Consider the following 13105-nt stretch of genomic DNA (forward strand, 5'->3'; position numbering starts at 1 on the left):
TTGACTGAATTTCTCTCCCATAATTTAAATTATAAGTGCAGAAAGCAAACTGAAACATATTGAATGCTACCTATGACTATAGAAAATCTCTTAAAAGTTTGAAACTGAGTTTTAGTCATCATTTAAATCCACTGTGGGGTTATGTAAGGTTATTTCTTGAAGCTAAATATAATGATGAATACATAAGTTTGCATTTCACATTTTCCTTTTAAAGAACTCATTTAGCTTATCTCTCAAAAACAGGTTTGATTAATTTAAAATATGCCCTTGGATATTGACTTTTCTGAATGAAAACCTACGGGAGGCTTGGTGCATATATAAGCTGTGTACTGATCAGGGAAAATACAAACAAATGGTGGACTCAGCAGAATCCATGCCACATTTCAAGGACTTGACCTCTAACGTTGAATAGTTAATGTCTCATTCTTTATCATCAGTAATTATTGCCTTTAACACAATTAGTAAAACTTTCAGGATGTTCACCAGGGAGTGAATTTATAGGTTGTTATGTGAAGGTTTTTTTTTTTTCTTTTTTTCCTAAAAAACAAATACATCATGAGGCAAGAATTCATGTGGCAAGTCCTATGGCTAATTGCTTCCTTTGGGGCAGGCAGTTATTTGTGGGGGCTGAGGGAGAAAGTGTTTAGTTAATATTCACTTGGCTGGGCAATGATCATAGTTGAAATTATAATAAGAGATAATTTTGCTTATGTAAGTAAAGTGCATATTACTGGCAAAATGTCATGAAAAATGTAAAAGTTACTGTCAATTTATACTGAAATGCAGCTAGTAGAGAGCGAGGATTTTGAAGGAGATGATGAGTCAGAAAATATTCAAGAAGGCTTTGGTGTGCATCCATTTTCATGATAGTAAAAATACATCGTTTTTCCCTCTCCTGTCAGTAATGTGCAAATAGCTGGTTTAGTAGTTGGTATTCCTTAGACCTTGTGGTTGCTGCAGAAGTTCGAATAGCAAGTACAAAATATTTAGTTCAATTTACATAGCACATATGTTTACATGACTAGATATGTCATTCACTAGACATTGTGCTCTAGAGGGCAGGTGCTAGAGTCTGATTCCAAGTTTAAGGGAGGGCCGGGCACAGTAGTTCATGCCTGTAATCCCAGCACTTTGGGAGATTGAGGTGGGAGGATTGCTTGAGACCAGCCTAGGAAACATAATGAAATCTCATCTCTACAAAAACTAGGATCACTTGAGCTCAGGAGTTCTACTAACACTGAGTGAGACCTTGTTTCCACTAAAATTAAAAAAAACATAGTGAGACTTTGTTTCTACTAAAATTAAAAAAAAAAAAAAATAGCCAGGTGCTGTGGCACATCCCTGTAGTCCCAGCTACTTGGGGCACTAAGGTGGGAAGATTGCTTGAGCCGGAAGTCGAGGCTTTGGTGAGCCCTGATCGTGTCACTGCACTCCAGCCTGGGCGACAGAGCAAGACCCTATCTCAAAGCCTAAGGGAGGCTTCCAATCATCCTAGTTTAAAGCGCTGGTGAGAGTCAGCTTAATCTGGTTTTTAATCTGGGCTCTGCCATCTGCTTGCTTTGTGTTATTGTATATTTAACCTCTATAAAGTCAAGAACATGTACTTTGTAAATGGCAGTCATTGTGTGTATGGTTTTATTAACATGGTCAAATGTTTAATTTTTAGTATGTTCTGGAGGATAGACAGGGCGGTGGAGAGGAGAAAGGGAAGGAGTTTAATTTGTTGGTTTGCTTCAGCTAAGAGCTATTAGTTTAGTACAATGGTTGTTAAATATCTATCTGTGGTTCCATTATGTTAAAGACTCTTGGAGATTTTTTTAAAATGTAGATTTCTAATTCCATTCCTTAAGTCTCTCTGGAAAATTATTTTCTCCACTTACTCACTAGCTTACAAATGGAGAAAATGACTGCCCAGTGTCAACTCCACATGGTGTTTCAGTAATAGTTTTCAATGTACTTTGACCACTTGGGATAAATCAAAACAAAATGCTCACCTACATCACTCAAGGTCAAAACACATCTGAGCATAATGGTGGAGTATTAAGAAAGTGACAAGAACTCTACAAATCAAGCCCATAGCGTGAGACTAAAGCTGTACTCGGGACAAGTGCTTAGTATCACATATTATACACTATTAAAGGGTAATTTTTAAAAATGAAACATTTAAATGAAAAAGCTAACAAAATCAACAACCAAAACTATATAAAGAAGGAAGCTTTGAAAACTGAGATAAAAGCAGAGATTATTCAATAGGAAAACAGTCAATAAAGCCCTATATATAAGGATTTTTGTTTTGTTTTGTTTTGTTTTCAGTTGTGGGACATGTCAGTTTCATTAAAGAAAGAACATAAATATAGCAAATGTGAAACCAAAATAATGTCATATAAGATAGAATGGCAATTATGACAATAACACATTTTATAGAATATTACGCTTTATAATACATTGAAAATATGAGTGTTAAAATTTTCCTTAAAATATATAAACTGCCATCATTAACTCAAAAAAATAGGTAATCTTAATAGACCAACAGTAAGGGAGGAAATTAAAAATATTGTAAAAATAATTATCTCCCAAAAGGCTCTGGCTCCACATAATTTTACCAGTGCATTCTTAAGATGTTTTCAAGAACAATAACTATTTACTATACAAAATTATCCAGAACATGAAAAGAAAGAGAAGGGAATTAAAAAAAAACTCAGTTATGATTCTGCCAGAACAGTGAATTACAAATCTGATACAGCCAGGGCAAACATATTTAAAGTTCAATCAGGCCAGGCGCGGTGGCTCACACCTGTAACCCCAGGACTTTGGGAGTTCAAGACCAGCCTGGCCAACATGGTAAAACCCTGTCTCCATAAAAATACAAAAATTAGCTGGGAGTGATGATGGGTGCCTGTAATCCCAGCTACTTGGGAAGCTGAGGCCAGAGAATTGCTTGAACCTGGGAGGTGGAGGTTGCAGTGAGCTGAAATTGTACCATTGCACCCTAGCCTGGGTGACAGAGCAAGACTTTGTCTCAAAAAAATAAATAAATAAAAATAAAGTTCAATCATACATGTTATTATAAATGCAAAAATTTCCAAGTTAAACATTAATTAATGTTGTTTACTCTCAGATGTTCTCAGAATGCCAGGATCATTTAATGTAAGAGAAAACATTACATTTCATAAATCAGTAAAAGGAGAAAATTATCAGAAAGTGAAAAGGCATTTGAAAATGTAACCTCTGTATTTGATTTAAAAATTGTTTTATTAAGCTAAGTTTTGAGAAATATTTTTATCAAATAGCTTACTAAATGCATCTCAATGCAAACCTAATACCATTAACAGTAAAATAATGCAGGCACGTAATTGTTCAAGTCTGGAAAAAAGGCTGCTGGGGAGTCATTACTATTCTTTAACATTGTCCTATAAATTCTGGCATTCACTAGTCAAGAATAAGAGTAGTATTTAAGCTGGAATTCAGACAGTGAATTTTCATTATTTACAGATGATATGATTATCTTAAAAGCTCAAGAAAGTAAATTCAAGGAGAAAAACATGCTAAAACTAAAAAAAGACGAAGTCATGTATTTAAAAAACTAAATGTATAACATTAATGGACAATAGATATATATGAATAATGACCAGTTAGAACATGTAAATACCAGGGAGAAAGTACCAATTTACACTAATGATAAAACAAATCATCAATTTAACAATAAAGATAAAAGAGTCATTATAAGAACATTTAAAACCTACCGAGATAATTAGAAGAACACTTGGACCATCAACATATCATTTTCCTGGAATATAGTAAAGATATAAAATATCATTTAAATAATTTTAAGTTAGAAAAATAATAATAGCTGATAGGTATTTACTATTATTTAAGCTTTTTACTTTGCTGTATGTAATTAGAATTAGTTTGTAGTTGCCTTTTCATATTATCGGAAAAAAAGGGCAAAGTACCCAAACAATTTACAGTAAGTAAGTTACTCATAAGGCAGATATTGTACAAGTTATTAAAACATTTTAAAAATATGATTTAAACAATATGTTGCTGGTTCACGAATAGACTTTCTAATACAGGTGACAGAATAGAAAGGAAGGAGTCTGATATTTAGAATGTGGTAAAGCTCATTATTTCAAATAAGTCAGAAAATAAACCATTGTTTAAAGAAGTGTGCTGAAACAAATGGTCATTTTATTTAAGAAAAAAAGTTAGACCCCTGACTCACACCTTATATTTCTGGAACTAGTTAATAATGGGGATAATTATAGTACCCATTATTTATGGTACCTAGTTGATCAGATTGTTTGTGGATTAAATTAGTTAATGTGTATGAAGGGCCTGGCGCATGGCAACTTAGCTTTGGTTTGTAAATAAAATAAAATTATAAACAATAAGCAAAATAAAAGTTAAGTTGCCATGTACCAGGCCTTTCATACACATTAACTAATTTAATCCACACAACCATTTGATCAGGCAGGTACTATAATTATCCTCATTTTACAGATAAGAAAATAGAGGCAAGAAAGGTTTAGTAATTTGCCCAAGATCATCCAGCTATTAAATGGCAGAGACAGCATTTACACAGGGCTCAATGTCTATACTAAACCCTATTTGTCCTAGGATATGATTCTGTTAGTTTACTACTGATCAATTCTGTTTAGTGTTATTTTATTTAAACTTTTCCCTTTGATATTTATTCAAAAGTGAGAGTGCTTTCAGGTTTTCTTCTTGCATACCTTCATCTGATTTTTATATTACTGTTATTCTGGCTTTACCACAAATAATTTGGGAGCTTTCCACCATCCTTATATTCTAGAACACGTTAAATGGCAGCCAAAGAATCTTTTTGTTGCATGTATCAAAGGACCCAGTCTTCTTTCTTCATCTTAATATCCTAAGAGACATTTCTATGAACATAGTTCATTTTCCAAAGGAAATGGGCACATGCGTGGAGTGGCTATACAGAATTCTCTTTGCAGTGGCCATACTGTTGGGACACCTGATTGAGCATAGCATCTGACAACAGTATAGAGAACTTAAAATCAGAGAAGTCTGTTCACTGCACTGTTTCCTGTCACCGGATGCAGCCGACGATCAACCCTGCAGCTCCCTGTGCTGTCTCCTGCCTAAGTCACATCTCTCAAGTCAAGGGGAGGGGTCCTGTCAGGGTGCAGGCACGACCAGACCTTTATTTAGCAGGAGGCACAGCTGACTCAACCCCTGCTCGTGACACCCAGGGTGCTAATCAAAAGTCTATTGTGAGGTGCTGAGGCTGAGCCATCACTCTAGCAACTCTGACTTGTCTGCAAAATGATGCCTGTTTCGGGAAGTTTCTTCCTGAGAAATGATCCATAGGGTGGGCAGAAAAGTTCTCAAATGGGCCAATGTGCTTCCCCAAAAGATAATTTTCACAGGCACAGCAATCTCTCCCTGATATAGATTAGATATTTGTCCACTGCCCAAATCTCATGCTGAATTGTAATTCCCAGTGCTGGAGGTGTTTGGGTCCTGGGGGCAGATCCCTCATGACTTGGTTCTGTCTTCACAGTAGAGGGAGTTCTTCCAAGATCTGGTCATTTAAAAGTGGGTGACCTCCAGCCTGGGCGACAGCGCGAGACTCCGTCTCAAAAAAAAAAAAAAAAAAAGTGGGTGACCCCTCCTCTCCACTCTCTGTCTCTCTTGCTTTCATCATGTGACATGCAAGCTCTGGGTTTGCCTTCCACCATGAGTAAAAGTTTCCTGAGCCTCCCCGGAAGCTGAGCAGATGCCAGTGCCATGCCTGTACAGCCTGCAAAACCATGACCCAATTAAACCTCTTTTCTTTATAAATGACCCAGGCTCAGGTATTTCTTTATAGCAATGCGAGAATGGACTAATACACTCCCTCTACAATAGCAAAAGGTGTAGATTGGTGCAACCAGTCATATAATTTTAACCACTGAGAATGTATGACTCCATTTATGACATCCATTTTGTAGGTGAGAAAACTGAGCCCCAGAAAGTTGATATAACGTACTTAAGGTTTCTCAGCTATTAAGGACTGAGTCAGGTTTTATCCTTTCCCCATCCCTTACTGTCTCCTAGTCCACCAGTGAGAATAATTTTATATCCTAGCCAGGCACAGTGGGTCATACCTGTAATCCCAACAATTTGGGAGGCTGAGGCAGGAGGATAGCTTTAGGCCAGGATTCGAGAACAGCCTGGGCAACATAACAAAACCCCGTCTCCAAAAATCATTTTAAAAAATGTACTCCAGACAAAGACCTCTGCACCTGGCTGCACAGGTTGTACACTGCACAACTCCAGGTGGTGGTGTTCATATAGACTGAGTAAGAAACAGAGAATGGGGTCGTGCTGCCTCCTACCCAAAACCTTTGGCTTATATCACTCCAGTGACACCCTGGGTTAAGGTGGGGAGACATCTACTCCCTGATTTTTGCTCCTAAGTAAATTCTTATGAGAACACAGCTGCCTCCCTCAACTCAAGAATGAATCAGTAAAGACTGAATTGAAAGATGAATGTTGACTGACAGAAAAATCGTCTTTCTCCTTTGAATGTAAGACATTCTTATTAGCCCTATTGCAGAGCCTTAATTCACTCCTACTTAGGATGAGTTATTTTGCAAAAGTAACTTGGCTGGCTCACGTTACCAGCCCCAGGGACATGACCAGGTCTGTGCATCTCTCAGCAGTGAGCACAGCTCAGACTCAAGCTGAGAGCCCTCAATGCATGATAATAAAGTTGGTTCTTGACTGGGCACAGTGGCTCATGCCTGTAATCCCGCACTTTGGGAGACCGAGGTGGGTAGATCACTTGAGATCAGGAGTTTGAGACCAGCCTGGCCAACATGGAGCAACCCCTTCTCTACTGAAAGTACAAAAATTAGCCAGGCATGGTGGTGCACATCTGTAGTCCCAGCTTCTCAGGAGGCTGAGGCATGAGAATCACTTGAACTCAGAAGGTGGAGGTTGCAGCGAGCTGAGGTCTCGCCACTGCACTCCAGCCCGGGCAACAGAGCAAGACTCCATCTAAAAAGAAAAAAAAAAAGTTGGTTCTCTAAAAAGATAGTACCTGTTAAGGGTTCTCATGATTCATTGAAAAGAAAACAGAACAGAGGGTTCAGGGATCTGGGCTCCCACCTGACTCTAATACACAAGGGCTGAGTGGCTGGGAAAGTTATTTCGTTTTTCCAAGCCTCATTTTCTCAACTCATAATCTATAGCATTGGATTAGCCCTTTATTATTTCCTTCTTACAATAAGTGCTATATGATGTAAGTATCTTTTTATTGTTGTATCTCATTCTCCAGAGACAAAGCAGCTCTAGAAACCTTCCACACCTGAAGCTGTGAGATCATCCAGGGACCTAATTTTCCTATCACTTTGAGTTAATAACTTTTGCAATAGTTTTGTCTGTTGTTGTCCCAGAATCCATCATTGTGGGGTGTCAGTGCCTGGGGTTAAGGTGATTTGATTAGATACTGGGGTAGTAAATGGAAATATAAAGCACCAATACAGATTTGAAGTATGATGGGACAACCTGGGCAACACAGCAAGACTTCGTCTCTACAAAAAATGTTTAAAAAATTAGCCTGGTCTGGTGGTGTGCACCTGTAGTGCCAGTCACTCAGAAGGCGGAGGTGGGAGGATCACTGGAGCCTAGGAACTTGAGGCTGCAGTGATTACCAGCCTGGGTGAGAGAGCAAAATCTCTCTCTCTAAAAAATAGAAATACAATTTAAAATGAAATGTGATGGGAAACTTTGTGTAGTGACAGACTGGCTTGGAGCTTTGTATATGGCTCCAGGGGTAGCTCAAACAGGCCACAGCCTACTGTAGTGATCAGAGAGGCATCATACAGGCCTTCTTCACCCACAACATCCTCACTCTGCCCTGCAGTGGTTCAAGGAGAGATTGGGCTTTGAAAACTGATTTCGGTCATTAAGAATACCCTGAAGAAGGTCAGGCACAGTGGCTCATGCCTGTAATCCCAGCACTTTGGGAGGCCAAGGTGGGTGGATCACCTGAGGTCAGGAGTTCGAGAGCAGCCTGGCCAACATGGTGAAACCCTGTCTCTACTAAAAATACAAAAATTAGCCGGGTGTGATGGTGGGCCCCTGTAATCCCAGCTACTTGGGAGGCTGAGGTAGGAGAATCGTTTGAACCCGGGAGGCTGAGGTTGCAGTGAGCCGAGATTGTGCCACTGCACTCCAGCCTGGGCAACAGAGACTCTGTCTAATATATATATATGTGTGTGTGTGTATGTATACACACACACACACACACACACACACACACACACACATACCCTGAAGAGGAACAGAGGTAGACAGGCAAAACCTTTACAACTTCATTTTTAAGTAGGGTCCAGTCTCAATGCAATAAAGGTCACAACCTGGCATAAAATGAGCAGCCCTAATGAAGAGGCTGGGGGCTCCGAAAGGGGAAATAAGATAACACCCAAACTCAGCCTCACCCCCATTGCATAACTGTCCCAGAATTAGAAAGACTTCCAGATGCCCCTTGATGCACAGGAAGAGCTGGTCCCAATTACTTCCTCCCATTTGCATGTATTAATTTACAAATATCAGGTTCACTTGGCAATCTGAATAGTCGATTCTTGCCTCCCCTCACGCTGAGGCAACAGCTGAAGGCCCTCCTTGCTCTCTTGTGTGCCAGAGTTTGAGAGAAACGCCGTATGACCTCTGCCTCCTTATTATTCCTGCCCACTCGGCTGTTCTAAGTTAATCAGGAACCAGAACCTTCCAGGGGCCATTGTTCGGATAATGTTAGCTCATCTTCCTGTTTCAGTTTCAATTTTCATCGCCTTAATAAAAAGAGTGTTTTCTTTCTCTTCATCCTTCCCTGCCATGCCCTGAATGGCCACTTCCATCAAATTACGTGAAGGATGAAAGAAATGGGCAAATACAGCTATATGAAAGGGGGGAAAAAACCCTGCAAACTAAAAAGTCAATGCTTTGTAGCTGCACATAATTTTCTTCTCTCCGCAGCTATCCACATGTAAGTAGGAGAGGGCAACATGAAAGCTTTGTAATTTCTCTAAAAGGTTATTCCATAATGTGTCAAAGCTGGGGAGCAAAAAGAAAGTGTGTACTCAAAGCCACATACCTTTCCCTGCAATTTTCCCCTCTATTACTCAGATTGCTAAGACGGCTTTTTCCTCCTAAAACCACATATTGAAATTGGAAAACCCTGCTAAGAACCAATTCAAATTTCTGGCATCATTGTATTTTCTGAAGATGAGCTCTCATGCTGATGATGGAGAAATGAAAAAAATAAACAAAACAAAAAGCTCAAGCCTTTGTTTTCCTGAGAGGACAGATTTTGCTGCTTTGAACCAGGGGTTTCTGGGGAGCAACTTTCTTGAGGCGAATGTGAGTCAGATGCAGGAGGTGAGGCAAAAGCCATAAATTCAATTACAGGAAATTAGGATAAGTACTTAGATTTCTCTATCTCCGTAACATTTTTCATTTGGATTAAAATCAGGCTAAGAAATAAATCTTCTGATAGGAATTTTGCCCAGTAAATAATGTTGAATTGAGTCTACTTCCCTACTAATGGTTCCACTCATCAGTCATTAGTTCTACTCTCCCTACTAAGAGTTAAAAGATTTCTGTTTAAGGAAAGCTTCTCTCTCCCTCAAAGAACAAGATCTAAGACAAAATAGACTATAATTAAGCAACGGGGATATCATGGAGTACTTTCCAAAGTCACAGAGCTAAAACTTTGCTTCTGTAGGGAGTAGTGCAATTTAGTTTTTCTTCAATCTGTACATCAGCAATAAAACAGCAAAAGCAGAATTAGAGTGGCTGTGTTCACAGCAACGTGGATGGGATTGGAGACTATTATTCTCAGTGAAGTAACTCAGGAATGGAAAACCAAATATCGTGTGTTTTCTTTCATAAGCAGGAGCTAAGCTATGAGAATGCAAAGGTGTAAGAATGACACAGTGGACTGTGGGGACGCGGGGACAAAGCATGGGAAGGGGGTGAGGAATAAAAGACCACAAATTGGGTTCAATGTATACTGCTTGAGAGATGGTGCACCAAAATCTCACAAATCATCACTAAAGAACTGACTCATATAACCAAACACCATCTGTTCCCTAAAAACCTGTGGAAGTAAAAAATTTAATAAATAAATACATAATTTCCCATTCAAAATAAAAACAATTACAGCGGCTGCGGGCTAGGATTCATCCTTAATTTTTCCCTACCAGGCCTAGACAATAGGTAGGTACTAGGCTAGAAAGCCGAAGTCTGGAATGCTAAAATAGTTACAGGGCAGGCCGTGGGCTTTATCCAGGTAATCGAGCAGGACTTGTGTATTGGAAGTCCAGACAGGCATTTCATTCATTCATGTAACAATGATGCAGTGCTCGCCTTCGCAGCACATATACTAAAATGGGAACAATACGGAGAAGATTAGCATGACCCCTAAAAAGTAAAAAATAAACCAATAATGATGCACTAATTGGGTGCATGTACCAGGTGCTTTTCCAGACAGTTGGGCTATATTGGTGGAACAGACAAAGATCCTTGTCTTTGTGGAATATTCATTCTGAAGCAATTAATCATAAACATGATAATGGGGTAAATTCTACAGTGTGTTCAAAGCTGAGAAATGCTATAGGGAAAAAAAAAATGAAATAGAAAGATAGGGATCAAGAATGCCACGGAGGCAAGTGGAATGTGGGTCTCAAGTTTTAAATAGGCAGTCAGGTTTTATTTCAACGGTGCCACTTGAAGAAAAGACTGGAAGGGCACTAGGGCCTTAGTCAGTTAGGTGTCTAAGGCAGCGCATTCCAGGAGGAGGGGATGGTTGTAATACGAAGGTCAGAGGCAGGAGCGCATCTGGCAGGCTGGCGAGAGGAGGGAAGTGGGTTGGCTGTAGCAGAGGCAAGTAAGGTAAAGAAGAGAGGAGCTGATGTCAGCGCCATAAAGGGAGGAGGTTGTAGTTAACTGTGGACCATTGTAGGAGCCTTAGCTTTTACTCTGAGCAAGATGGGAGCCATTGGGGTTTTGAGGGCTTTGTATATTGAATTAAGACTTTCATACATCAGTTGAAGGAGGAGAACTTTAGGTGATTACTGTTCAGGTTAACAGCTCCCTTTCAGCAGTGCTGCTATCTGTAAGGAATGCTTTGCAATGAATTGGGTTTTTTATTGTGATATCATTTTTCTTCATAAAAATTAAGTGCTGGCCCTAATGCAATTGAGACAAAGCTGGAAATCATTATATCTGTGATTCTTAACCCTGGTCATAAATTAGAATCCTATGGGGAGCTTTTACAGCCTATGAATGCCAGCACCCATGCCCAGTGATTCTGATTTAAATGACCCAGGAAAGAGCCTGGGAATCTACATTTAAAATAAAACCAAAACAAACAGAGCAAAGAAAAAGACTTTCTAGGTGATTTTAATGTGCCACCGAGATTGGTCAATTCTGCATTAGATGCTTTGAAGGTAAAAATCTTCAGCTCATTGAACTAAAACTAACAGATCCTCTATTTTGATGAAAAACAATAAAATTTCAAAAATATGCATGAAATCCTTAAATGCTATCATGAGATAGCATGCCTAAAAGGAATGATGTAGTCAGAGATTTTAGAATATTTTCAATGTAAATGAAACCTCTACTTACAACATGTCAGCCTGTAGGAATTTCCGTGGTACTTTATTTTGCTTAGAGTTTTGAAGAGTAGTTTTTAAGAGTGGGGATGTGGGAGTCTATGAAAATGTACTTCTCTTTCATGGTGACTGAGCCCACATGCACAGTGAACTGGATGTCCTGAAATGCATGACTGGCTCTGCAGTGTCCTCTCTGCTCAGCAACAAACTCCACTTTGGGGCACGGGCCTCCTTGCCCAGTCTGTAGAAGTGAGACAGCCACTCACCTGAACAAGCCTTTAAATTAGCCACATTAAAATGAGAAGAAAACACTCCTGACGCCCCAGGAACAATGCTGCATGCGCAAGGGTAAAGGAAAAAGCAAAATAGTTGATAGAGAGAAGGAGGGCTAATAACTGGAATGTCTATGTAGCTCTCTGCTTTCCTGTCTTTTTGGATGACAAGTAAGAGGAAGCCTGCCTGTTACCCTCAAAGATGTTGCACTGTAGTAAATAAAACCACCTTTGATCGCTTGAAAGTGGGGTATGCATCTTTTAAATCATTATTGTCATCACAGCTTTACATTCATGATCTTATGCCATTCTCACAATCCTGACATTTAGATGTTATATTAACCCCCTTTTACATAGAGAGAAATCCAGTTTTAGAAATCTGAGGAAACTTTCCGATACTAACAACTGGTGCATTGCAATAGCTGGCTTTGAGCCCCTGCAGTCTGGCTTCAAGGCTGTGACACACAGCTACCCTGCTCCCCCCTACTCCATTGGATTAGAAATGCTGGATCCTATGCCCCAATGCAGCTCCTGCAACTGCTGAATAAATAGGGTGGAGGTTGTGGCCGATTTGCTCAATATTTTCTCCAAATAAAATATTCTTAGCATGTACATATCTATTATTCATTCTGCAAATGAGTATAGGCACTCCTATATTTCTCTTGGCATTAAATGATGTAGATGGCATTTATTGTGCTATGACATCAAAGACAAAATAAAATATTTTGTGAACATCACTAAGTAAATCTCATCTTCCTTGAAAACTGCTGTCTGCCTACTCATTTTGACTTGATTTCATCACTGCCTTCAAAATGTGGCAGCCAAAATTCTACTAATGTTAGGGTGGGGAAAAGTCCATTCTCAAAAAGCCAGATTACCCAGATGGAACAGAGAAATCTGTTACCGGCCTCCAAATAACAACAGTGTATAATTAGCAGCTGCTAAAAGAATAGAAGTCAATTGAACAAAAATATGGTATGATCCACATTCATTTATTAAATACCTTATGTTTCCAAACACTGCTTTTCACAGTGGCTGAAAAGTCTTCTTGGGGGCATTTCAGCATGTGTTCCTGGGCACCAAACACAGGGAATTGACAGATTTTTTAAAAACTTCTAAAAAGAGTTATTACTACATCCAACAGCCAGGCACAGACATGCCTCTTTTACAGCTGCGGGATGAAAAAAT

The 13105-nt window shown here is 39.3% G+C and overlaps 1 non-coding gene across 1 annotated transcript; it reads left to right on the top strand.

Annotated features, from left to right (window-relative positions):
- The first annotated feature begins 10390 nt into the window (after positions 1–10390).
- On the top strand, positions 10391–10492 carry LOC112632249. The gene has a single exon (XR_003121314.1). It is a non-coding gene; the product is annotated as a U6 spliceosomal RNA (small nuclear RNA).
- The last annotated feature ends 2613 nt before the right edge of the window (positions 10493–13105 follow it).

The sequence above is a fragment of the Theropithecus gelada genome, chromosome 9 (assembly GCF_003255815.1).
Source record: "Theropithecus gelada isolate Dixy chromosome 9, Tgel_1.0, whole genome shotgun sequence".
Lineage (NCBI taxonomy): Eukaryota > Metazoa > Chordata > Mammalia > Primates > Cercopithecidae > Theropithecus > Theropithecus gelada.